The following is a 26,485-nucleotide window of genomic DNA, read 5'->3' on the forward strand; positions in this document are numbered from 1 at the left end:
CACCGACACTATCAAACTCGATTTAGACACCCCGTATACGTCCAAGAGACCGAGACTTGCCGGAGGGTCACGGTCAAGCCAGATTCCTGTATGTCTGGCAGGCACGCAACCTCAGTCGTCAGTCCTCGCCTCGCCCCGCGACATACGGCGATGTGCTGGAGGATTTTGGCTGGAAAAAGATTTCATTTGCTGTGGAACATGCAATGGATGCAAGCACGATATAGTCAAGAGTAGAATTCCATCGAGCGATGCTTCATTCAGCAGGTACGTTCATGTCAGCATCCATCTCGACGTACGAGTAGCAGCTCGTCCATGACTATCCGTTGAAAACGATCCGGTGTTTTTCATTTCTCACATACCAGTCGTGTAGCCAATATAATAAAACGATGCCTCGAATTTAAAGTCATCAGTGTCCCTGTCCCCCTCCAGAGCACGATATATAGTACTAGCTGCGGCTCTGCGATGGTAGAAGAGACCAATCGACTAGCCTACAAGTAAACAAACCACAGCTGGACTCAAGTACCCAGCTGCTAGAAGCTGATCTGAGCTAGCTCTGGGCCTCTGGCTTCTCAAACACAAGCGGATACCGTGTCATCAAAAAGAAAGACGAAGGTACAGCAACAGCAAATTAAGGCAACGTTCGTGCATACAACGGGATCCATCCATGGCGTCACCGTTATGTGGAGGTAAGTTTTCTAGCTGCTCCGATCCCTCCATCTGCTAGTGAAGAACAAATATGGTTTAGTTTCGATCTGCCCCTCAAATAAAAGCCATACGCTCGATCGTAATCTTGGTACCGTGGGAGCGGCAATAGTGTGCCACGTACGTGTAGCCTTAACCCTCAAGTTTTATTGTGTTGTTTGTTGACTTTGAGCTCTGAGCCCCCTGCCTCCCCTTTTTATTTATTCAATTCAATATATATAAATTGCAGTTCTGCTTGTTTACTTAAAATTAAAGGAATATGATTTAGGATTCGTGTTAAGGACCCCTCCAATTAACTACGCTAAATCAAACCTTCGTCCATTAACCACACTCAATTTAGAATTGTTAACCTGACCATCTTTAGAGTCGCATCATCGTTCCTGTTATCCACAACCCGCAGGAATACACATGATCTTATACATATACAAGTGTACATAGTTCACTTCAGCCTCTCCAAATGAAACTTAATACACTTTTACACCACACGAGTTTTCATGTTTTAGTTTAAACACATGCCACAACGTAAGTCTAGGTATACATTAAGTTAATAAAAAGACACACTCGTGCTCATGTCCAAACCACAAGCTGTCACATCATCACATGGGTGCTATCACGGTCAGGTATATATATGCTACAGCTGGGCATAGATATTGGACTACACTAGTTACGTTGGTTGGGTCTGTAAGTCGTCCTTTGTGTCGCGGAGTTGTATTAGACCTGGCCCATTAAGTTTTTTCTCTCTATGTTATTCGCTGTGTAGTGGTTGGGTGGACATCAACTAAGAACAAAAACCTAAATTTCCTGCTCCTTCATCCTCCTTTCGCTTACGACGACGCCGATGTGCTCTTCAACCACGCGTGCATGTTTGGCACAACCCTCGACCTCTTCCATTATTGTGATAGATGGTATCAAGAGCTAGGTCAATCGAATCGCGGAGTTTGGATCCGTAAAATCCCCTAGGGCTGGGGAATCACCGAAGATCAAAGCACTCCGCTTGATTCCTATCGATTCCGGTTATTCCACTGAGGTTGGATCCGATGAGGCGTGCGATTGTGATAGGTTCTAGCTCCACCACCCCATCCACCGCCCACCCCGCTAGCACAAGGACCCACCCTCACTACCCGCATGGCTACCGCCAAAGAAAAGCTTGACGGATTGGCGACACAGATGAATTCAAAGCTGAAGCTAATGGAGACATTCAAGCGATGGTGTCCGTTCTCCATTGAGGTCTGTAGTAGTGTGCCCGAAGATGAAGCCAAGCCTACATTTAGGCCCTATTTGGTTGGACTTTCGAACCTGCTTTTGCTTTTGCAAAAGCCAAAATCCAACCAAAGGACCCAAAAGCCACAGCTGCTTTTGCCCAAGGTCATTGAGAATTCAAAGTCATGCCTTTTGGGCTTACTAATGCCCCTACAACCTTTCAATCCTTGATGAACACTATCTTTTAGCCATTGCTTCACAAGTGTGTATTGATCTTTCTTGATGACATCCTCATTTATAGCTCCACCTTGGAAGACCATTTAGACAACCTTCAACAAGTGTTCGCCATTCTGAATCAACACAACTGATTTCTCAAGCAATCTAAAGTTTTGTTTCCTCGACAAACATTGGAGTATTTTGGTCATATCATCAGTGCCCATGTCATGGCTACTAACCCCCAAAAGATTCAAGCTGTAGTTGATTGGCCAACTCCTAAGGATGCCAAGCAGTTAAGGGGCTTTCTAGGTCTCTCGGGATATTACAGAAAATTCATCAAAACTATGGAATCATTTTTTTGTCCTACTCCTATCCTGGTCCTGCCTGAATTCACTAAGAGCTTCAATGCTGAAACTGATGCCTCCTCAACTGGTATTGGTGCAGTCTTGTCTGAGAACAACCATCCTATGGCATACATTAGCAAAGCCTTGTGACCAAAAGAACAAGCATTATCCACTTATAAGAAAATGAATGCATGGTAGTGATTTTGGCAATGACCAAATGAAAGTCATCTCTGTAGCATAAAGAGCTGTTGATGCATTATCGCGCCAAACAAAATCCCTTTCGTTAGTTGTTTAAACTAGCGCACCTAAATTGCTGGAAATTGTGTTGGAGGGTTATACTCAAGAAAACCACAGCAAACAACTCCTGCTAAGCTAAGTCTTACTGGTTCTAATGACAAGGGCTTCTCCTTAATTGATGGCGTCATCAAATACAAAGGCTGCATCTGGTAGGGTAATCAATCTCTGAAGCTCACCATGATGTCTTATTGGACTACATTCTAGTGGTGGGGGTCCAAGTGGTATCACTGCCACCTACCAAAAGGTTTTTTTTAAAGAAACACCTACCACAAGGCTAAATCTCAAATATGAAGAATTACATCAAGGAGTATGTTGCTGCTTGTGAGGTATGTGCTCAAGCTAAACCTGAACACAGTACATTACCAGGCTTACTGCAGCCCCTTCCTGTCCCAGCTTTGGAATACCATTAGCTTAGACTTCATCAAGGGTTTGCCAAAATACAAAACCTTTGACACCATCTTAGTGGTCATTAACAAGCTTACCAAATATGCCCATTTTCTATCTTAGCTCACCCTTACACCACTCTGACTAGCGAGAGAGAACACTTATATTATCCATATTGAGCCTTTTTTGGTGCCCCATGATACTCTTATCTTGTGTTTCTTTGAGAGGATGAGATGGGATAGGATAAACCAATCCTTGGTTTTTTTAAGACGGATCATCTCACTTCTGTTTTGTTTGAAGGAATAGGCACATCTCAATGTTTTGTTTGGTTGGGGTCTTATACAGAGATGCACAACGGTGGGATCCCTGGCATCCATGCACGCAGTTGTCATTCTCCCTTTAACTATCTCTCTTTTCTTCACATGGACACCCCTCGGCCTCAACGTCCCCACCGCTCAACCATGCCTCCCCATCGTTAGCCCGCCACTCGGCCCGCTCAACGAACTCAGATGGAGAAATGATATAGACGAAAGATGTAGATCTTGATGATATAGATTATATTTGTAGAAAAAAATTTGTACCAATTTCATATCTTTCTAATTTAAAAGGAATTATTTAAGAACTTTCGTGATTTACATGTTATTTTATTATTTTTAGAAAATACATATATATTCAAAAACCACCTTTTGCTACTACATGATTGATTTTGCGTGGCGTTGCCTTTTCTTAATGGAGGCGGGCGAGCTTTTTGGCTGCCGCTGTTAATCCATGGCAGGGCCACCGACTGAGCGACCGCCTCGGTTAATCATTAACGGAGGCAGGCCCCATAACGCTCCTGCCTCAGCACGATGAACCGAGGCGGTTGCCTTACGACAACTGTTGGTATTTATTAATGCAAACAGATAAATCCGCAAGCGCACGGATACTGTTATAGCTTTGACCCGGGAGTATTCCAAAGTATCGATTTCCACGGGGAACGTGAAGTGTACTAATCAAGGGTCAAGGTCACCCAAGGATAAAGATAGATAATTGTTTTTATGGGAAGAGATGAATTTCCAAAGATTTCTCTAGTTGATCTAGGAATCAAGGTTACTATAAGTTTACTTACTTGGGGACATCAGAACACTAGCCTCAGATTAAGATGAGAAAGGGGCTAGGAAGTTCAGACTGCGGTCCTACAAACACCAACCCGAACGTGGTGGACTACGTCGGCCGTCAGGGCTGTCACCACCTGGGGCTACCACAACTATCCGTAGGGATGGGTGCAATTCTAGGTAATCGCAAGACTAAGCACCACACCTATTCTATTGATTACTCCTCTAGTTTTACAAAGACTAAGCACTTGATGCAAGAGAGAATCCAATAAATAACTTAAAGTAAATACTGAGTTAAGTAATTAAAGAACTTAGGAATAGTAATTGAAGAACCTAGAGATTACTCAAGGATGAATCCAATCTGTAGAAGTACAAATTCGAGGAAGATCCAATAGATCTAGCTCCTCCTTAGCTCTCCCCTCTTCTCTCTCCCTATTTTCTATTTTACAACTAGATGAAATTCATCTAGAGGGACACTGCTACAAAGGTTATGAAATTATGAAGCTCTGAAGCATAGGGTATGTAGAGGTGTGTCTCATGGAGGGGGTCTAGGGCGCCTTATATAGGGAGAAGATAGAGTAGCGGCCAAGGAATCGAGATGGAGTAGGGGGCAAGGACTCTAGGTGGAGTAAGGGCCAAGGAATCGCTATGTCATCGATCCACGTCAATTCTTCCGACCACCGTTGGATAAACCGACCTAAAACTGCCTTAGAATCAACGGTGTAGATCGTAGAAAGGAGTACGAGGCGGTGGGGGTGATGGGCCACTCCCATGGGCCAGGCGGCCTCTCTAGTGGGCCGGGCGGCCCACTATTTTGCCAGGTGGGCTCCTCCTTCTAGTGGCAAGGCTTCGGCTCCATCTTGAGTCGTCTTTCACAGGTTTCACAGGTTGAATCACTTGTTATGTCGGTTTGCTTGTTTGAAGTGTATGACAGCGGTCCCGGGAGCTGTTTTCTGGATAAATCCTCCTGCAGTCATGAAATCACCAAAGCTCGTGGAATTCATTAGTTTAAACCCCTATACCTATGTTTGGTGATGGAATTAAATATAAATGCAGGTTATGTTGACGGTTTATAATTGGTGTTAGTGACCGTCAACAAGCTCCCCCACACTAGTTGTTTGCTCGTCCCTGAGTAAAGGTTAGAATAAAGTAAACATAAACATAACTATTCAAGAATGAAACTAGCATATGGATTATTCCAAAACATTCCTCGTACCTATAGGATATGTGGAGCGGCTAACATATCTTCTTGAGCGGTTGAAAAGTGGAACAGCTCTTGAAGCAAAGTCATCTTTCCAAATCTCATCTCAGTAACTTGGAGTTTTTTTTTAAAGTTTTCACAAGAAAAGCATAGTTCACTTTATACTCCTCAAATGGTACTCTCAAATCGCTCAATGATGTATGATTCCTCACCAAGGCACAACTCAACAATGCCTTCTTTTCCTTCCTACTTCTAAAAAGCTTATATAGAGTTTTAGGTAGGGAAAGTAAATAGCATACTTACCTTGTATTTATTGTAAAGTCAAATCCTGGATCCAAGGAGGGAAATGTCATACTCTTAGATCAAGATGTGCATGTGTGTGGAATATATGGTGGCTAACCTAATTCTACTATGCTCCTTGAAAACATATCTCTCTTGTTGAAACTTGAAATATTTGCAAGAGCAGGGGCTATGTCTTTTTTTTATAGCGGACATCTAAGTACCCATTGTTTTCAATACTCCGAACATCTTTGTGTTCATTTTTTTCAACTCTTCTCTTTTTTTCTTTCTTTTTTCACTTTTTCTTTTGCATAGCCCCATATCTCTTTTCTGCAACAAAATTTTTCAAGAGAGATATTCACAAGAATTTGGAGCATTTATTTGGTGGATAAACCTATCAAGCATATTTTTGTGTTCACTCCTAGTGTAGGAGTCAAACATTTTGAGATGGCTGAAAAGCATGTTTTGCGTACTTCCAGTGTAGAAGCAGCACATATATGTGGTGTGTACGTGTTCTTGATCTTGGGAGCATGATAAATCTCTCAACAAGGGTCAACAAGACTTGACAAAACTCAACACAAAGCAAGCAACTTATGTGGAAGGTTTGTATCCTACAAGTACATATATGGCTCTAGTAGGAATTTATCACCACTGAGGAGTATGTGACACCATGGTTTTATAATATTTTTATCAAAAACAAATTCTCCAAGCACCTTGACTAGAACCGGTAGGATTTCTAAGCCAGAACTATATCACACTCCACAACAACTTAGTCAATATGATTTTCCTATATGATATTTTCCCACAAGTACTAAGTATATGTAAGGAATAAACATTATGCTTGCCAATCTTAAAGAGCTATATTCATATTCACTTTCAAAATTTTATCTTTAAGTGTGAAACTTGGTTCTTTTTAATTTGCATGTTTAAACAAGTGCAAGCAAGGAGTAAGCATGTGAACAAGTGGAGAAGGATCAAACCGAATTCTAGAAGTTGTGTGCAGACTCCTTCACCGGTTCATGATGTGATTCAAAGCATTTGTTCATTAATGGGAGTTGGCACGACCCCCACACTTCTCCAAAACTATACCTGGCTTTTATTCATAGACAGAAATAGTGAAAACAAAAGGGACTCTTCTGGTGAGAGACACCAGAGAGTCAACATTTATTCAACTACAAAATGTAACTAAAATCACATGAAGAAAAAATTTAAATTCTCAAAATTTTATACTAAAGAAAGGTTCCAATTTTATGAGGAAGATTGAATGAGTTTTAATGTGAGAATTCTATGAACTCAATCACATCAAGTTCCTCAACCATGTTAATTTGTGGCTCAAAATAAATCTTCAAATGTTGGCCATTTACCTTAAAAGTGTTACCTGTATCATCTTGGATGGTGATGGCTCCATGGGTTGAAGTGTCGACGACCTCGTAAGGTCCATCCCACTTGCTTCGTAATTTACCATGTCCAAAGAGCTTTACTCTTGAATTGAATAGTAGAACTTTATCTCCAGGCTTAAACTCCTTGTGCTTGATTCTCTTATCATGCCATCTCTTTGTTCTCTCTTTGTAAATCTTGGAGTTGTGATAAGCCTTTTTCTCTTCATTCTTCGAGCTCAAATAGTTGCATTTGATGATTCTTACTAGCTAGGTGAAGATCCATGTTCCATTTCTTGATTGCCCAATGAGCCTTGAACTCCAATTCAACAGGCAAATGGCATATTTTTCTATATACAAGTTGATAAGGTGACATGCCTATGGGTGTTTTGTATGCAGTTCGGTAAGCCCAAAGTGCATCAGGGAGTTTGTCCTTCCATCCCTTACCCATTTCATCGATGGTCTTTTGCAGAATATTCTTGACTTGCTTATTAGATGTTTTTGTTTGACCACTAGTTTGGGGATGGTATGGTGTTGCGATGTTGTGACGAACTCTAAGTTCCGCTAGGTACTTCCAGAAGACTTTATCTATGAAATGGGATCCTCCATCGCTTATGACCATCCGGAGTGTACCAAAGCAAGGAAATATGACTTCATGGAACATTCTCTTGGCATGTTTTGAATCGGCAGTTCGACATGGTATTGCTTCTACCCATTTGGATACATAGTCTATGGCCACCAAAATGTACTCACAGTTCCCGAACTTAGGGAACGGCCCCATGAAATCAATCCCCCACACATCAAAGAGTTCTACTTACAGATTGTTCATGAGAGGCATCTCATCTCATGAGTTGATGTTCCCTTGTTTTTAACATCGGTGGCATCTCCTGACAAACTCCCTTGTATCTTCATACATCATTGGCCAGAAAGGCTTCATGGCACTCATCATTAAAAATGAAAGGTGCATCTTTAGCAAGAAGACTAGTTAGGGGTCTAGCAATTTGAGAAAAGTCTTTAATAAAGCGCCTGTAGAACCCCACATGTCCTAGGAAACTATAGATTCCTTTCACATTCATGGGAGGTGGAAGTTGTTCAATAACTTCAATCTTTGCTCTATCCACTTCTATCCCACGCTCAGACACCTTATGTCCTAGCACAATTCCTTCCCAAACCATAAAATGGCATTTCTCCCAGTTCAGGACTAAGTGCTTTTCTTCACACCGTTGTAAGACTTTATCTAAATTCTCCAAACAATCATTGAAGGTTTTGCCATAGATAGTAAAGTCATCCATGAACACCTCCATGATTTTCTCGATCATGTCAGAGAAAATAGACATGCACCATTGGAAAGAAGCGAGAGGATTGCATAACCCGAATGACATTCGTCGGTATGCATAAGTTCCATATGGACATGTGAAAGTAGTCTTACTTTGGTCATTTGGGTGGATTGGGATTTGATGATACCCGGAATACCCATCAAGGAAACAAAAGAAGGAATGATTCGCGAGATGTTCTAACATCTCGTCGATGAATGGCAATGGGAAGTGGTCCTTCTTAGTGGCCTTGTTTAGCTTCCGGTAGTCAATACACATCTGCCACCCAGTGACAGTTCGTTGAGGAATGAGTTCATTCTTCTCATTCCTAACAACCATCATTCCTCCTTTCTTAGGCACAACTTGGATAGGACTAACCCACTCACTATGAGGCATGGGATAAATAATCCTGGCATGCAGGAGTTTAAGAACCTCTTTCTTAATAACCTCTCGCATAGCGTTGTTAAGTCTTCGCTGTGGCTCCCTTGAAGGTGTGCAATCAGGCTCAATAGGGATGTGATGAGTACAGAGAGTGGGGCTAATGCCCTTGAGGTCTTAGAGAGAGTAGCCTATAGCGGATCTATGTCTTTTAAGAACGATGACAAGCTTTTAGGTTTCATCTTCGGAGAGCTTGTCACCGATGATCACCGGGGTTTCCCGATTATTGTGAAGAAAGACATATTTTAGGCCAAGAGGAAGAGGTTTTAGCTCGATCGAAGGAGGTAATGGTTGCTCATTTTTGTCGAGCTCAATGGGCTCTGCCAGCTCTTCCTCTTCTTGAACAAAGTGTTCATCATCGAGGGCAGGTTGAGCCATCTCTTCTAGAGACGCCATTAAAACTTCCTCAATGGAGTCTTGTTTGGGTTTAGGTTCCACTATCATGTTAATTGATTGAGCTAGAGGAATGGTAATAGTGGAACTCCCAACCTTGAAGTCTAAATAACCTCGTAGTGGTTTTTCCTGTAGACGTCTCATGATTGGTCTACCAATCAAGAGGGGAATCTTTGAGATGTCAAAGATATGAAGATCTAAACGTATCCTAGAGTTATTGATTGTGACAGGAACAACCCTTAAGACCCCATGGCTTTCAAGAATAAATCCTGATGGGCTTTGTAGAATTCATCATAGACACCAATGTAAGGGGTGTTTTCAAGGATTTTATTAAGGATTGCTTTCCCCTCACTAATGGTTTTATGAGAGAACGATCCTCCTGAAGAGATATAAAGAAAAAGGGCAGCTTCGTTGCTAAGGCCATAATGGAAGTGTTGTAAAAGAACATGGTCAGGCATAGACAAATCTGGGCCAGATGCGATCAAACTTGAAAATCTTGCCCAAGCTGCTCCTAAAGTTTCCTTCTCCTTTTGTTGAAAAGTTAGGATTTCTAGACAAAGAGTGATAATCCTAGAAATAGGGAAGAAAGCAAGACAAAATTTATCTTGAAGTTCATCCCAACCTCCATTTACACTTCTGACGGTATGAGCATACCATTGTTTCGCTCTCTCGAAAAGGGAGAATGGAAACAATTTCCATTTTAAGGTCTCATGTGTCATGCCTGGAATATTCAAGCACGAACACAATTGCTCGAATTCCTAAAGGTGGACATACGGATTTTGGCCTTCTTCTCCAGAGAAGGTTTGCTCCCAAACCATGGCTATGAAAGCAGGGCAAAGCTCATAGCCATCTGTAAATATAGGATGTGATGATGGTGGAGGCTCCAACAATTTGCCCTTTCGAGCGGAGAGTTTATAAATAGGAGTGGAATCCATGTGGTAAGATGAATATGGTGGTAAAAGAAAAAGAAAGATACACGGACGAACTTGGTTTGAAACTAGCATAGCTACCATTCCCCGGCAACAGCGCCAGAAAGCTTATTGGTATTTATTAATGCAAACAGATAAGTCCGCAAGCGCACGGATACCGCTGTAGCTTTCACCCGGGAGTATTCCAAGGTATCGATTTCCACGAGAAACGTGAAGTGTACTAATCAAGGGTCAAGGTCGCCCAAGGATAAAGATAGATAATTGTTTTTATGGGGAGAGAGGAATTTCCTAAGGTTTCTCTAGTTGATCTAGGAATCAAGGTTACTATAAGTTTACTTACTTCGGGACATCAGAACACTAGCCTCAGACTGAGATGAGAAAAGGGCTAGGAAGTTCAGACTACGGTCCTGCAAACACCAACCCGAACATGGTGGACTACGTTGGCCGTCAGGGCTGTCACCACCTGGGGCTACCACAACTATCCGTAGGGATGGGTGCAATTCCAGGCAATCACAAGACTAAGCACCACACCTATTCTATTGATTACTACTCTAGTTTTGCAAAGACTAGAGCACTTAATTCAAGCGAGAATCCAATAAATAACTTAAAGTAAATACTGAGTTAAGTAATTAAAGAACTTAGGAATAGTAATTGAAGAACCTAGAGATTACTCAAGGATGAATCCAATCTGTAGAAGTACAAATTCGAGGAAGATCCGATAGATCTGTCTCCTCCTTAGCTCTTTCCTCTTCTCTCTCCCTATTTTCTATTTTACAACTAGATGGAATTCATCTAAAGGGACACTACTACAAACGTTATGAAATTATGAAGCTCTAAAGCGTAGGGTATGTAGAGGTGTGTCTCATGGAGGGGGTCTGGGGCGCCTTATAGAGGGAGAAGATAGAGTAGCGGCCAAGGAATCGAGGTGGAGTAGGGGGTAAGGACTCTAGGTGGAGTAAGGGGCAAGGAATCGCCACGTCATCGATCTGCATCAATTCTTCCGACCACCGTTGGATAAATCAACCTAAAACCGCCTTAAAATCAATGGTGTACATCGTAGGAAGGAGTACAAGGCAGTGGGGGTGAAGGGCCACTCCCATGGCCCGGGCCCACTATGGTGCCAGGTGGGCCGGGCAGCCCACTATGGTGCCAGGTGGGCTCCTCCTTCTGGTGGCGAGGTTTGGGCTCGGTCTTGAGTCGTCTTTCATAGGTTTCGCGGGTTGAATCACTTGATGTCGGTTTGCTTGTTTGGAGTGTATGACTGTGGTTTCGGGAGCTGTTTTCTGGATAAATCCTCCTGCAGTCATGAAATCACCAAAGCTCGTGGAATTCATTAGTTTAAACCCCTATACCTATGTTTAGTGGTGGAATTAAATATAAATGCAGGTTATGTTGACGGTTTATAATTGGTGTTAGTGATCGTGAACAACAACCACCTCAGTTACTGGATTAACTGGGGCGGGCACCATAAGCCAACCACCTCAGTTAATTAATTAGTTTTGGAGGCGGTCATTATAAACGTCCACCTCCATAAATCGATTTACGGAGGCGGGCGTCTTAAGATATCTGCCTCGGTTAATGAATACAACAAAAAATAATTCATAACTTTTTTCATATGAACTCGGATAAAGACAAACTTTATACCAAAATTGTAGCTCTCGACAAAATCTACAACTTTGTAGTTGAAAAGTTTTTGAATTGAAACTGTTTAGGGTCCCAAAATATTGTTGTAAGTGTACAGATTTTGAAATTTAAAATAATCAAACGATCTCGGATGTTGACATGGTCTATACAAAAGTTATAGTTCTCAATAGAACCTACAACTTTGTAATTGAAATTTTTTTTAATTTGAAGATGTTTAGAGTCCCAAATATGTGTTCGAAGATTATAGATTTTGAAATTTAAAATTTAGAATTCCTAAACGATCTCAAATGTTCACATACTTAATACCAAAGTTCTAGTGGGCGACCTGATCTACATGTTTGATATTGATAAGTTTTTGATTTAAAGTTATCTAGAGTGTCAAATATGTGTTTGAATTTCAAATGTTTTGAGACTCAGTTTTTTGAATCTTTCAAACTATCTCTGATGGAGATACATTCTATACCAAAGTTGTAGTACTTGATAAGATTTAAAACTTTACAGTTAAAAGTTTTTTCATTTGAGTTCATTTAGTAGCCAAAATATCCAATATAAGATTACGAAATATTGATATAAAAAGATAACATATATTATATATAAACATGAATGAGTGTGCGGTGCATTGGTAGAGACGGAGGCGGGCACATTAAGTCGTCCGCCTCGGTTAATGGGATTAATGGTGGTGGGCACTTTAAGGCGCCCGCCTCCGTTAATCAAGAGGCGGGCAAAACAACCGTCTCCGTAGGTCACCATTAACGGTGACCTTTGGACGGAGGCGGTTGCGTTGTTCGTCTTCGTTAATAAAAAATGACCGCCTCCATTAAAATTAGTGTAGTAGTGTTTGGTACCAGACAATACCTAAAGTTGTTTGGTTTTAATAGTTGGAGGGCCAAAATAGACTTTTTCCTTAAATATATTGGAATTAGTTGTACTAAGTTAAACTATATGATTTTTGGCAAAGGTTTTGGAAACAAAATAGTAATAATTTAATTACTATGCAAACTTGATCAAATTTAAAGTAGTTGGATTTGGGACATAGTTAAGTCCATTATATCTTATATGGAGGTCGTCGATATAAATAAATGAAACAATATATATATATATATATATATATATATATATATATATATATATATATATATATATATATGAAGAGTATATTCAGTAGCCAGCTACAAAATAAGTTATTATGTAGCCACCTCCATTTATGATAATTTTATATATTAATTTACGATAATATCAATACATATTTACGATAGTTGGGTTACTATAATACATGGGGATATTTACCATAGCGTTATAGTAAACCATTTAGTAAGGAGTTACTATAATCTCGTAATTTAACATAGTAATTATCGTAACTCAAAGTGGCTATAGAATAAGTTATTTTGTAGTCATCTACAGGGTAGTAGTTCTCTCTCTCTCTCTCTCTCTCTCTCTCTATATATATATATATATATATATATATATATATATATATTGATACAGTCTTGTTCCCTACTCACAGGTAAGAAGAAATTTCTGCTAGTTGTGGTAGCCATATTGATACTGCAACACTTTACTGCAACGGATGAGACTGGATATCGGAACAGCAGACTAGGAAAACCCGGATGCCAAGATAAATGTGGTAGCATTAGCGTCCCCTACCCATTCGGCATAGGACATGGATGCTTTCTGAACGAAGACTTCGAAGTCATATGTGACGAGGGCCGAGATAATGTGGCTACATTGATCACTTCTTCCGGGACACCGTTACTGGACATCTCTCTGTCCCTTGGCGAGGCTCGCTCTCGGAGTCCCACAGCATGGTACTGCAACTACACCAACGGCACCGGGGTCACCAACGCTATCAAGGACACTGACGGCACGGATACATACTGGCTCTCATATGAGGTTGGTCCTGCTTTTACCGTTTCCAAAGCCAAGAACAAATTCACGGCAATTGGTTGCGCTACTGATGCGCTCATTGACGTCGACGAGAGGGACGAATACACCAACGAGTGTGAATCATTCTGCAGCCACAAGCACAAGCATAGATTGGACAAAAGCACAGAGTGCACTGGTATGGGGTGTTGCCAAACTTCCATCCCTGGTAACCTGCTGGCCTCCTACAGCCTAGGATTCCTTCTACACAACAACGCTGGAGTTCAGAACTTCAGCCCCTGCAGCTATGGGTTCCTCGTCGAGGATGACTGGTTCAAATTCGATCCTTCCTATGTAAATTCGTCGTATTTTCAAGAACGTTACGGAGACAAGGTCCCACTGGTTCTAGACTGGGCGATTGGTAATGTAACATGCGCGGAAGCCAAGAACCAATCATCACATGCATGCGTCGACAAGAACAGCGTATGCATCGAGGCCCCCAGTGGTCCCGGGTACCGCTGCAACTGCTCCCAAGGGTACGAGGGCAATCCTTACCTGGATGGAAGCTGCCAAGGTATAACTAACCATGCATCCACCTCTAACTCCCCACAAATCACTGCCTTTTACAAATTCGCTCACTTGCTTGCTTTGAACGACAGACATCAATGAGTGTGATGTTAGTTGATCTCCACCAATAGGCCCAACGGCCTATTGGGCCCTATCTCTGCTCCCTGATCGGGGGAGCCCAACCCTAATTCGGTTGGTGGGCCCCTGTCGCACAGCACACATAAAAGGAAGGTGGGGGCGAGGGCTCGGACTACGAGGTTCGCCGTGAGCCGCCACACCCACCTACAGTAACCCTAAACCGATCTAAAGACCGTGCTACCAGCGACGGGATGTGCCCGCCACCGCCTCTGCCTCGCCCCTGCAGGACATCGCCGGCGTCATTGGACTTCATCTCGCCGGCGCTGGACGTCTTCTACACCGCGGCATCGGCGTCCACGCTGTCGTTGCGGTGAAGCTCCGCAAGGTCGTTGAGCCTAACTACGGATCTACGGGTTAAACAGAAAGGTACTCACATCGATACTAACAATGGCATCAGAGCCAGTTACAAGTGTGTAACCCGAACCCTAACCGGGTAAAAGAAGAAAGAAAATCCACCGCCACTGCACGGGGGGGAAAGATGGCCGCACCGCTGTTCTACACCGGCGCACGGCAAGAACAGAAAAGAACCGAACACTCCCTAACCCTAACCCTAATTAGGTTAAAGGAAGGGGGAAAAGAAAGGTTTCGGCCTTAAGACGAACAGAGCCGAACCCTAAATCCAAAAGAGAAAAGAAATAAAAGAAAAGAAAGGAAATTCAAAAGAAGAGAAAAGAATAGGGGTCGGCACACAAACCCTAACCCCAATCGGTCAAACAAAGAAAAGAAAACAAGATCCATTCGGATCAGAGAACAGAGAGGGCTCTCGGCACTTCGAGCCGAACCCTAACCCAAGAAATGACCGTGGGGAAGGGGCCTATCTCGAAGATCTTGAATCAAAACCGAATCGGTTCAACGGAACCCTAACTCTAACTCGCAACGAGGAAGGGGAAGAAGGGAAGAGATTCGGATGAACTCCGAAAAGGAAAAGAAATCAAAAGAAAACAGAAAGACTAACCCCCTCATCCCAATCGGAATCAAACCCTAAAAAGAAAAGAAACCCTAACCCTAACCCCATTCCCCACATCAGTTCGGATGAGAGAAGAACCAAATCGAAAAGAAATAGGGGAATAAGAAAGGGAAGGGAGAAGAAACCCACCCGAACCGGCCCTTGGCCGGCGCGGGAGAAGAAAGGCCGAACCGGGGCTGCTGCTCGCCGGGCTCGGCAAACGGGGGCACCGCGGCCAGGCCGCTCGACGGTGGCGTGCTCACCCGTCGGGGAGCACGCGCGCCGGCGAGGGGGCCGGCGACGGCGCCGTGGCTCGCTGCTCACTCCCGCTCGGTGTCCTCTCTGTGGCTGCGACTGCGCTGAGGTAGAGAGAAGAGAGAGCGGCGAGCGAAGAGAGAGGAGAGAGCGGCGAAATGATTCTAGGGTTTTGCTGTGCGCTGGCCGCGGCGGGTTTTGTTGGCGCGAAATCGACGCGCAGCCGTCGATCTCCATCGGACGGCGCAGATTCACCGGGCCGGCCTTCAGCCCAGGCGGGTGCGCGCCCCAGGCCGAATTCCCGGCCCAGGCCCAGGTTGCGGCCTGGGCGTGGGGGAGCGCGCGGGAAGGGCGTGTGGGCTGTGGGCCGTGGGCCGCCTTGCCGTTTTAGGCCGAAACAGTAAAGAGCAAGAGCCCAGTTTTCTTTTTTCCCTTTTTCTGGAAAATTGAAAATGTAAAATGGCTCAAAAGAAAAATAAAAAAAGTAATTTTATCCTGTGGGTAAAATTCAAGAAATTGATGTAAAGTTTTTCCGCTGCTAAAGAAAAGGTATATTCTCCAGTGATTTTGAACAGACGTGATATTTAACTGGAGAAAAGGAAAGTTTTTCTAGTAAATGTTTATTTCCTGGAAATTGATTAATGGATTAAAGAAAATATAAAAAGCAATTTTACCTGTGGGTAAAATTCAAGAAAAGGAGAAGTTTTTCCACAGCTAGAGAAATTGTTTATTCTCCAGTTAATTTGTACCAACGTGGTATTTAATTGGAGAAAAATAAAAGTTTTCCGCTGCTAAAGAAATTGTTGATTCTCCAGTTATTTTGAACCAATGTGGTATTTAATTGGAGAAAAAGAGATTTGTCATGGATTATGATGTTATTATTTTCTGACCAACGTTGTTAATAACAATATCGTAATTTTAATGATTTATGCATTGATTCTACTTCTGCCCAACGGTGATGTAGAATTAGTGTATAAGAACAGATGTTAATTTTAATGATTTATGCATTAATTCTACTTCTGGTCAACGGTGATGTAGAATTAGTGTGTAAGAACAATTGTGAAAGTTAATGATTTATGCATTAATTCTATTTCTGCCCAACGGTGATGTAGAATTAGTGTATAAGAATAGTTGTATGTTTTGATTTTGACCAACGTTGGAATCAAGGCATGCAAATGGTGTTGATTTTATGTTAAGAAAAGTTATGATCTGGTTTTCATCCTGTCTAAGGTGGACTGGGCAGTCACCTCACCGTGTTCCACTGAGATTGTGGCACCGATGAGGGAGACAAAAGAGAATAATGTCACTTGGGCAACTAAAGAAAGGGATTTTGAATCCCAAAAGATATCCTATGGCCTTTGAGCATAGAAAGTGAATCACTGCCAACAAGAAATGTTTGGCTGTGATAAAGAACATGATTGAACCCGTAATTGTGGGCTTAATCCTAGAATGTGACACGGTCACCGAGTACCTCGATAGAATAAAGAGTCAGTTCACTGACACTTCAAAGACATATGCTACTCAGCTGATAAAGCAGCTGGTGATAGAGTGTAACTCTGAAAATGGTGGCATAAGAGAGCTCACGATGCGTTGTTGAAATTATGGCACTATCGTTCAGGCCATATTTCGAGGGGAAGAATGGAAAGACAAGTTAATAATGATATTCTTCCTCCATTAGAGCTCTCAGTTTTAGAACAAAGGAAAGTATGTAAAAAGAATTAAGAAAAGATGACAAATGAAGCGCAGGAATTCTACAGATTATTCACACAGACATCTGTGATCAGTTTCCTATAAAGAGTGTGGATGGTAATGATTCATTTATAACATTCACAGATGATTACTCCCATTATGGCTATATTTATCTAATCAAAGAAAGAAAAGATGTATTGGATAAATTTAAGATATTAAAGATTAAGATAGTTAGGTCTGACCGTGGAGGAGTACTACGGTCGGCATACCCTAAAAGAATAGCATAGTAGCCCAGTATTCTATATCGGGTGAACCTCAGCAGAATAAAGTAGCTAAAAGAATCAATCGTACCCTGATGGATATGGTGGGCAGTATGATAAGTTACTCCACCTTACAGTTGAGCCTGTGGATGGAGGCGTTAAAAACCTCATTCATATTCTCAAAAGAGTATCAAGTAAATCGGTGTATAAAACACCGTATGAGTTGTGGACAGAAAATGTACCCTCACTAAACCACTTGCGTGTGTGTGGGGGAGCCCTGCTGAGGCTAAAGTATTTAACCCAAATATTGAGAAGTTAGATCCCAAAACAGTAAGGTGCCATTTCATTGGCAATACAGAAAAGTCAAAAGGTTTTTGTTTTCCACTATCCAGAGAGACATACAAAGTTTATGGAAATGAGACACGCTGTTTTCCTAGAGGATGAAAAGATGAGGGGGAGCATGGTAGCTCGAGAAATTGTCCTTGAAGTGGAGTGGGTGTATGCGTCCACTCCAATGATTCATGAGACATTTTTCTCACTACCTGCTATAGTTGCACCGACAGTGCTAGATACTGTGGTGTCAGCACCTGTTGTTATCCCACCTGTGGCAACAATGAATGACGATGAGGAACCTGTTCCTCAGGATCCTATAGAACCTATTGCCACACATGAGGGGGAGCAACAACAGCCTCAAACAAAAGTTGTGCCAGATATGGAGGCCCCTAGAAGGTCTCAAAGAGTTAGAAAATCAGCTATTTCTGCTGATTATAAAGTGTATAACACTAAGTAATTTCAAATGGAGGATGATCCCACCTCATTTGAAGAAGCCATGAGAAATGATCATTCATTAAAGTGGCTTGAGGCCATGGAAGATGAAATGAAATCAATGAATGTCAATAAAATTTGGGTTTTGGAAATAATTCCTAAAGGAGTCAAAACAGTAGGCTATAAATGGGTCTACAGAACAAAACTTGGCTCTCAAAGGAATATAGAGAAATATAAAGCGCGACTTATGGCAAAAGGCTATATGCAAAGAGAAAGAATTGATTACAATGAGACATTTTCTCCAGTCTCATGTAAAGTTTCCTTCAGAATCATAATGGCATTAGTGGCACATTACGATTGAAAATTACATCAGATAGATGTAAAGACGGCATTTCTCAACGGAGACTTGGAGGAAAATGTTTACATGGCACAACCGAAAGGTTTTGTCATGGAAGGAAAAGAACGAATGGGATGCCGCCTAAAGAAATCCATTTATAGATTAAAGCAAGCTTCAAGACGGTGGTACTTGAAGTTTGATCAGTCAATAAAGAATTTTGGGTTTTAAAAGAGAATGTAGAGGACAATTGTGTCTATGTAAAGTTTAAGAATGGGAAGTTTATCTTCCTTGTCCTGTATGTAGATGATATCTTACTTGCTAGTAGTGATGTCAGTCTACTACTGGAGACAAAGAAATTTGATATGAAAGATCTTGGCGAAGCCTCGTTCGTTCTAGGGATCGAGATTCACCAAGATAAAAAAAGGATATAAGGACTGTCACAAAAGGTATACATGGAAAAGATCTTAAAGAAATTCAGTATGCACAAATGTAGTCCCTCACCTGCTCCTATAGTCAAGGGCGACAGATGTGGGGATTTTCAATGCCCCAGGAACCAATATGAGCTCAATCGACAAAGTGAAAGTGGTTCCATATGCTTCAGCTGTCGGAAGCTTGCAACATGCTCAAGTATGTACGCGCCCTGACTTTGCATTTGTTACCGGGTTTTACTTGGTAGATTCCAGAATAATTCTAGAATAGAATATTGAAATTGATAAAGAAAGTCTTGCGTTATTTGCAAGGAACGAAAGGCCTCATGATGACATTTAGAAGATCTGATTCACTCCACATGGTGGGATATTCAGATTCTGATTATGCGAGAGTGAATGCATATCCAGACGTGAATTTTTTATCATCTCGCAAAGGGGAGCTATTTTATGGAAAAGCTCAAAACAAACTGTCACTACATCGTCCACAATGTATGACGGTTTGTAGCGTGCTATGAGGCAACGGGCAGGTGAACTAACTAACGAAGTTCATACCCGGTTTGAAGGTGGTTGACGACATCTATAGACCACTAAAGTAATACTGCGATTATAATCTGGCAGTACAGGATGCTCATAACATAAGTCAAGTGGTGCTGCCAAACACATTGACATGGAGTATTATGTTGTGAAAGATAAAGTCCGGGATCAAGTCATAAATCTTGAGCATATAAGTAAAGAAAGGATGCTCGCGGATCCGCTTACAAAAGGCTTACCACCCAACATGTTCAGAGGACATGATGTTCAGAGAACATGTAGCTAGCTTGGGTTTAAGGGAAAGCCTAAAATATTCCTAGATAAAAGAAGGCCCAAAGATAAGTATCTATTTCAGAACAGAGTAGTGAGTTGTAGCTGTTAAGTCTATCGGCAATGGACCATGACGATGAGACATGCTCTATGAGCTAATCTGTAATGAAATGAACAAAAGCAAATGACATGAAAGTGAAAGATGGAATGAGATCAAGGGGGAGAATGTTAGTTGATCTCCACCAATAGGCCCAACGGCCTATTGGGCCCTATCTCTGCTCCCTGATCGGGGGAGCCCAACCCTAATTCGGTTGGTGGGCCCCTGTCGCACAGCACACATAAAAGGAAGGTGGGGGCGAGGGCTCGGACTACGAGGTTCGCCGTGAGCCGCCACACCCACCTACAGTAACCCTAAACCGATCTAAAGACCGTGCTACCAGCGACGGGATGTGCCCGCCACCGCCTCTGCCTCGCCCCTGCAGGACATCGCCGGCGTCATTGGACTTCATCTCGCCGGCGCTGGACGTCTTCTACACCGCGGCATCGGCATCCACGCTGTCGTTGCGGTGAAGCTCCGCAAGGTCGTTGAGCCTAACTACGGATCTACGGGTTAAACAGAAAGGTACTCACATCTATACTAACATGTGATTCTCCATCGCTGTATCCTTGCCACGGGAAATGCAAGAACACTATCGGAAACTACACTTGTACGTGTCGATTAGGAACTCAGAGCAAGGATCCCAAAAATGCACAATGCATTCCGAACTACAAGATGATCATAGGTACGGTAATAATATCATTTTCAGGTCAAGGATCCTTATGTAGGGAATTATTGACTTTGGAAATCCCTTGTTAGGTTTGGCATTCAGTTCAATCTTCATCATCGTGTGTGCCTTGATTGTGATGACCAATTACGAAAAAAAGAAGTTGGCAAAAGAGAAGGAAAGATTCTTCAAACAGAATGGGGGTCATATATTGTACCAGCAAATCCTCTCTAAACAAGTCGATACGGTTACGATATTCCCCGTAGAAGACCTGAAGAAAGCAACAGACAATTTTGACAAGAGCAGAGTGCTAGGCACAGGGGGCCACGGCACTGTCTACAAGGGCTTTCTGAGGGACAACAGGGTGGTTGCTGTCAAGCGCTCAAAGATCATTGATGTGGCTCAGACCGATGAATTTGTGCAGGAGATCATTATACTTTCGCAAATCAACCATAGAAATGTGGTCAGGCTTCTAGGTTGTTGCTTAGAAGTGGAAGTTCCCATGTTAGTATACGAATTCATCCCAAATGGCACTCTCTTTCACTTGGTCCATGATAACCGTGATGCACCTCTTTCATTGGAAACCCGACTCAGGATCGCCCAAGAATCTGCTGAAGCTTTAGAATATCTGCACCTGTTCACCAACCATTCCATAGTACATGGAGATGTCAAGTCTATGAACATTCTCTTGGATGAAAACTTCATGGCAAAAGTGACCGACTTTGGGGCATCTAGGATTCTTCCCAAGGACGCAGTTCAACTCATGACATTGGTGCAGGGAACTCTGGGTCACCTAGATCCTGAGTACTTGCAAGAACGTAAACTAACAGAGAAGAGTGATGTGTATAGCTTTGGAGTTGTTCTTTTGGAGCTAATTACAAGGAAGACAGCAATATACTTTGACAGCCCTGGCGAAGGAAAAAGTCTCGCAACATCTTTCATACAAGCAATGAAGGAAAACAAAGTTGAAAGTATGTTAGACACCAGCATGATGGGTGTGGGATTGGAGGAACTGTTCCAAGAAGTTGTAGAGCTAGCTAGCATGTGCTTGAGTCTCAAAGGAGATGATAGGCCTTCCATGACTCAAGTGGCCGACAAGCTAAAAGCTGTACGAAGTACCTGGAAAGTGATATTATTGTTGAAGCACGAAGAGACTCAACGTTTAATTGAGAGGTTGGCCATGGATCCAGTAAGTGACCTGTCACCTAGCATGTCCTATACGGCACAAATGTTGGGTCTGGATAGGAATATTATGGGATGCTAGTTGTCAGCTTGGATGTTACCATGTACTAGTACATATTTTTCCGGCTTCTCTTATAATCCGTCTTTTTCAGCTTATTTTTTCAGTCGGAACAGTATTTCTCTCCCAATAAATCAGCCGGAACAGTATTTCGGCTTATTTTTTCAGCGAAGCAAACGGGGCCATAGTTATTGTACGTACAGAGAGTTACCAAACGGTATCATCTGATCGACCCAAATTTTGCCACTTATGCATCGTGTAGTTATCATCACCAGTAGCGTGCCCGTGCTAACGCCACGACAACATTTGGGGTGCAATTCAAAACCACCAAAAGATACCACAAACCGATACTCTCTAGTTACATTCCAATGTTTTCATTTAAAAATAATTACACTGCAACTCCACTAATTACCACACAACCACATATATAATTGGAAATATATATTACTAACCTCTAAAATTATTTTTGACTAAGTTGATATGTAGTTTCTTGAAAGATTAAAATGATGGCAACCACCATATACCCCTATAAGCTGTCATCACCTCATCGAGCCTCCATTTTGCATGTCCTGAGGCGAACCACAACGTGCAGTCGGTTCCACCTCGACCACTCAGGGTCAATGCTCATTTGAAACTGACTAAACCATGCTCACAATTTCCTCTCAACCTGATCAACATTTGTACTTGTACAATGTTTTATACAAAATACTCACAACCAAGCTAGATCACTTAAGTATGTACACAGCTAAGATGTTTGTCATGTACAAGTACAACCCATAACTCATGTCTTGCTTGCACAACGATAAAGTTCTTTTCAATAATGTTTTATATCTAGGAAGTCATGGAACAAAACAGCCACCATGAGCACCTTGATCTTCTTCTTGCACTTTGATCTTCCTTTTTCTCTCATCTAGTAACTTCCGTGCTTGTTGGACTGAAAAGACATAGAATTAAAGCTGCATACATTAGTGCAGACCCTAGAAAATAGAAAAATAGTCCAGCCATACACAAGCACAGATAAAAAAAATCACTCCATAATTTTGGATAAAAAAGCACATCAATCCATGATGGCAACAAATGATATGGATGTTAGAAAGAGAGATATGGCTCATTCAAAGCTACTGTGCTACACCTACAACTTCAAGCCAAGATGGCAACACATGATGCAATATATATGTTTCCTCTAGGCTATTCTTGCCCAGAGCTCTTGTTATATATCTAACTTTTCCATTTTTATTGCTCTATTATCTTTTTTTTTTCTCCAAGCAAATTGTGCAGCTCAATTTCATTGACTCCAAAACTAATTGAGAATTTTTTTCACTCAGAGCATCCACTCATAATATAGGCTATACCTACAAATATAATAAACTGTGTCAAAAGTACCAACAGTACCACTTGAATCATGGACAATTGGGGTCAAAGAAGGCCTTGCCAATTAAAAGAAGGAATTTTCAGTCACAATTAATACAGTTATGGTAAACACAATCACTTAGAAGGGCAGGCTTGGTGCAGTGGTGAGAGCTGTCTCACTGAGTCACCAAGTCGTGGATTCGAAACAGCCTCTCCGTAGATTTCGTAGGGGAAGGCTTGCCTCGGTTTTTCCTTTCCCCGGACTCCACTCATGTGGGACCGCACTCTTGTAGGAGTCTCCGACACTAGGTCTGCCCTTTTTTTATGGTACACACAATAACTAATAATCATTTAACAAGACATAAAACCACTACTGCAGATATTTTTGACTCAAATTGATGTCATGTTTCTAGGTCTATGTAACACTAAGTTCCTAGTTAAGAACCAGCTAGATAATTATTAAAGTTGTGACAACTGCATATACATTTTTTTTGTCTAATCCCTTGCTTGAATGCAAGTATGTACAAGGAACTGCACAGCAAAAAGGCCTTTCACCACAGCAACGCATTTGCATTTGTTACCGGCAATCTTCTCCCAGCACAACCACTTGAGTGAGGAAATACAATGTACTACAAATCCTCCATGTTCATCTTGAATTGTAAATACATTTCTTGATGAACAGTACGAATAATATCATTTTACTACAAGATTAGAAGGTACCAGCACGAAGAACCTTCCATCTGAACCCCACTATCATCTGGACGATTACAAAACAAGATAAAATTTATAAAAAAAATAAAATGAACAATCAAATTCACTAAGATTCACGTCTTATTTGGTATACATCAATCAATGCAAAGGACAGTCTTAAACATACTTACAACGCAATTCACTTGCTCGCCTTCCCGGAAAAGGTAATCCATGTCAAATTTGTTTACCCAATCTGTACCCCTCTATAGCACGCCAAAATTTTCTTGAACACCATGATCTTGCGGTCCATGAGCAGGTTGTGCGGTCCATGACCATCTCTACCCCTGTATAATACAGGCACATGATAATCTATTTGATCAAAATATGTTCAATCTTTTGGGAGTTTTTCCTTGCCAAAGCAAGAGATACAGGCATCAGTTTACATTACCTGATGATCATCCTTGCACAAGAAGGTTCCAGGTTCCAGCAGTGAACCAAGGTCGAGTGAATATACCAAGACTATTTGCTCGGGCTTCACATGAAACAAAGAAAGAAAACCATTTTATTGACACGATTTATTGTGAATTTCTGGACTGTAAATTAGAAATACCACCAGTGAGAATAGCGGGTTTTAAAATTCAACAGGAAACAAAGAAATTTTCAGTGAAAATGACAGGAAAAAGAATATCGAGAACAAACCTAGATCATCGATAGTGAAGAACTCATTTTCAGTACCATCAACCCAGCCCAGTATCATGAAATAATCTCATTTTCAGCCCGAGGTACATAGCCCATCTCTTTATACTGTGCAGAGAAAAAGAACCGCTAGTTGAATTCTAGGTTCTAGACTCAATCGTAGTCTTGCAGCTACTGCAATGGAAGAACGAAGTATCAGGTTGTCTACTGGATTCAGAACAAACAAAAAGGCTGAGCTTTTACCCCACGGAGACATCCCTGATGCCGAACATGGTGAAGTAGGACCGGTCGTCGATCTCGGCACCGTACGGTGGCCGCTTCCGCTGGAGCACGTCCCTATGCTCGGACTCCGTCCTCTGGGGCCCGCGTCCTTGTCCCCAGCAGCCACTGCCGCCGCGAACGCGTCGTGCTCCTCGCGCCGGCCCGCTGGAGCACGAGCAGATTTGGGTGGTGGAGACGCCCGACGCAGCGTGGCCCAACCCGCGTCGCCGTCAATGCAGTTGCCATGTCTGGCAGCGCAGATCCACCCGTGACGCGGATGTCGAAGGGAGAGAGGAGGGCGATGGGGAGAACAGAGGTTGCGAGTCGCGACTCGGCGGCTCGCGACGGGGAGAAGGGAATTTTTTTTAATAGATATATGCCCGTGGGGATCATGATTTTTTTCTCACACCTATAATAACGGATTTGATTGATCATTTTCAAAAAATAACTAAAAGCTAATGAACGATTTTTCATTAGAAACCCTAAACTATTTTCAAATCCATTCATGTCTTATTTATTATCAATTGAAACCATATTCTCTTTTTATTTTCTGCACACATCCTTGTCCTCTTTCTCCACGATTCACTCCACACTCCACGTCAGGTGCCGTATATGTTTTTCTTTCAGAAATGCTATACAACACACATGTGTTTTAGCATAAAAAAAACACATGAATTTTTTTTTTGTCCCTCTCTCTTTTCAACTGTCCTTCGGGAGGGAATGGGATCGGTGCACTGCCGCGCAGACCATGCCATCGTAGCTCAGGGGTGCATCAAGTGGCGTTGGCGCGCGTCAACTTGCCAGAAAGGGCTCCATCTATGGATGAAAACGGTATGGATATTTATTCGACCGTCCGTTCGACCGAACAAATATAAACACTTATCTGGATAGTTACTCGGATATCCGTAATTTTTTTCGGATACGGATACTAAAACGGATATCTTAGGCGGATATCAAATACGGATGTAATATCATCGATATCCGGCGGATATCGGATAATCCGGTTAAGTATCGGATATATCCGGATATTTAAAAACGGATATTATCCGGATATTATTCAAACGACCTTGGATGGAGAAATGATCAAAATAAAAATTGTAGATCTCAAAAAGTTATGAAACTTTGTTGTTTACAACTTTTTCGTTTGAAATCATTTAGTGCTTCAAAATTTAAACCGTCCAAACTTTCTCAAATGGAAAACTAGTTTATAGGCGTCAAAATTTAAAAATCACAAATTTGAACCATCCAAGCTATCTCAAATGGAAAGTTGACCAAAACAACAATTGTAGATCTTGATGAGTTGAACAAACTTGGTATTCAAAACTTTCCAATTTAAAGTCATTTAGAGTTCATAATACTAGAGTCAAAGTGTTGTTTTTTCATTTGACCAAATTTGACTTGGTCAAACTTGCTCAAATGAGACACTAAATGACCTCAGATGAAAAAACTCTGAATACCAAGTTTGATCATCTTAGCAAGATCTACAATTGTTACATAGATCCTTTTCCCATTTGAGAAAGTTTTATCAAACACTAGTCACAAATTCTTGAATCTCATATAGACTTTCTCAAACTATGTCACACACTTGTGAAATTTGAACTATATTTTGTTCAAACTTTCTCAAATGA

General features: G+C 41.9%; 1 long non-coding RNA gene and 1 pseudogene across 3 annotated transcripts; one reads left to right on the forward strand and one right to left on the reverse strand.

Moving 5' to 3' along the window:
- The first annotated feature begins 483 nt into the window (after positions 1–483).
- Positions 484–22,120, forward strand: LOC136521792 (wall-associated receptor kinase 5-like; annotated as a pseudogene).
- A 182-nt stretch (positions 22,121–22,302) lies between these two features.
- LOC136521708 (uncharacterized) lies at positions 22,303–25,217 on the reverse strand. 3 transcript variants are annotated; one of them, XR_010775625.1, is made up of 5 exons: positions 24,840–25,217; positions 24,600–24,770; positions 24,349–24,432; positions 24,092–24,244; positions 22,303–23,967 (listed from the first exon to the last, which is right to left on the reverse strand). It is a non-coding gene; the product is annotated as an uncharacterized lncRNA (long non-coding RNA). The 3 variants fall into 3 exon arrangements; XR_010775626.1 differs by having other exon boundaries at positions 22,303–24,244; positions 24,600–24,767; XR_010775624.1 differs by having other exon boundaries at positions 22,303–24,244.
- Positions 25,218–26,485: the final 1,268 nt, after the last annotated feature.

Source organism: Miscanthus floridulus, chromosome 18, assembly GCF_019320115.1.
Source record: "Miscanthus floridulus cultivar M001 chromosome 18, ASM1932011v1, whole genome shotgun sequence".
NCBI lineage: Eukaryota > Viridiplantae > Streptophyta > Magnoliopsida > Poales > Poaceae > Miscanthus > Miscanthus floridulus.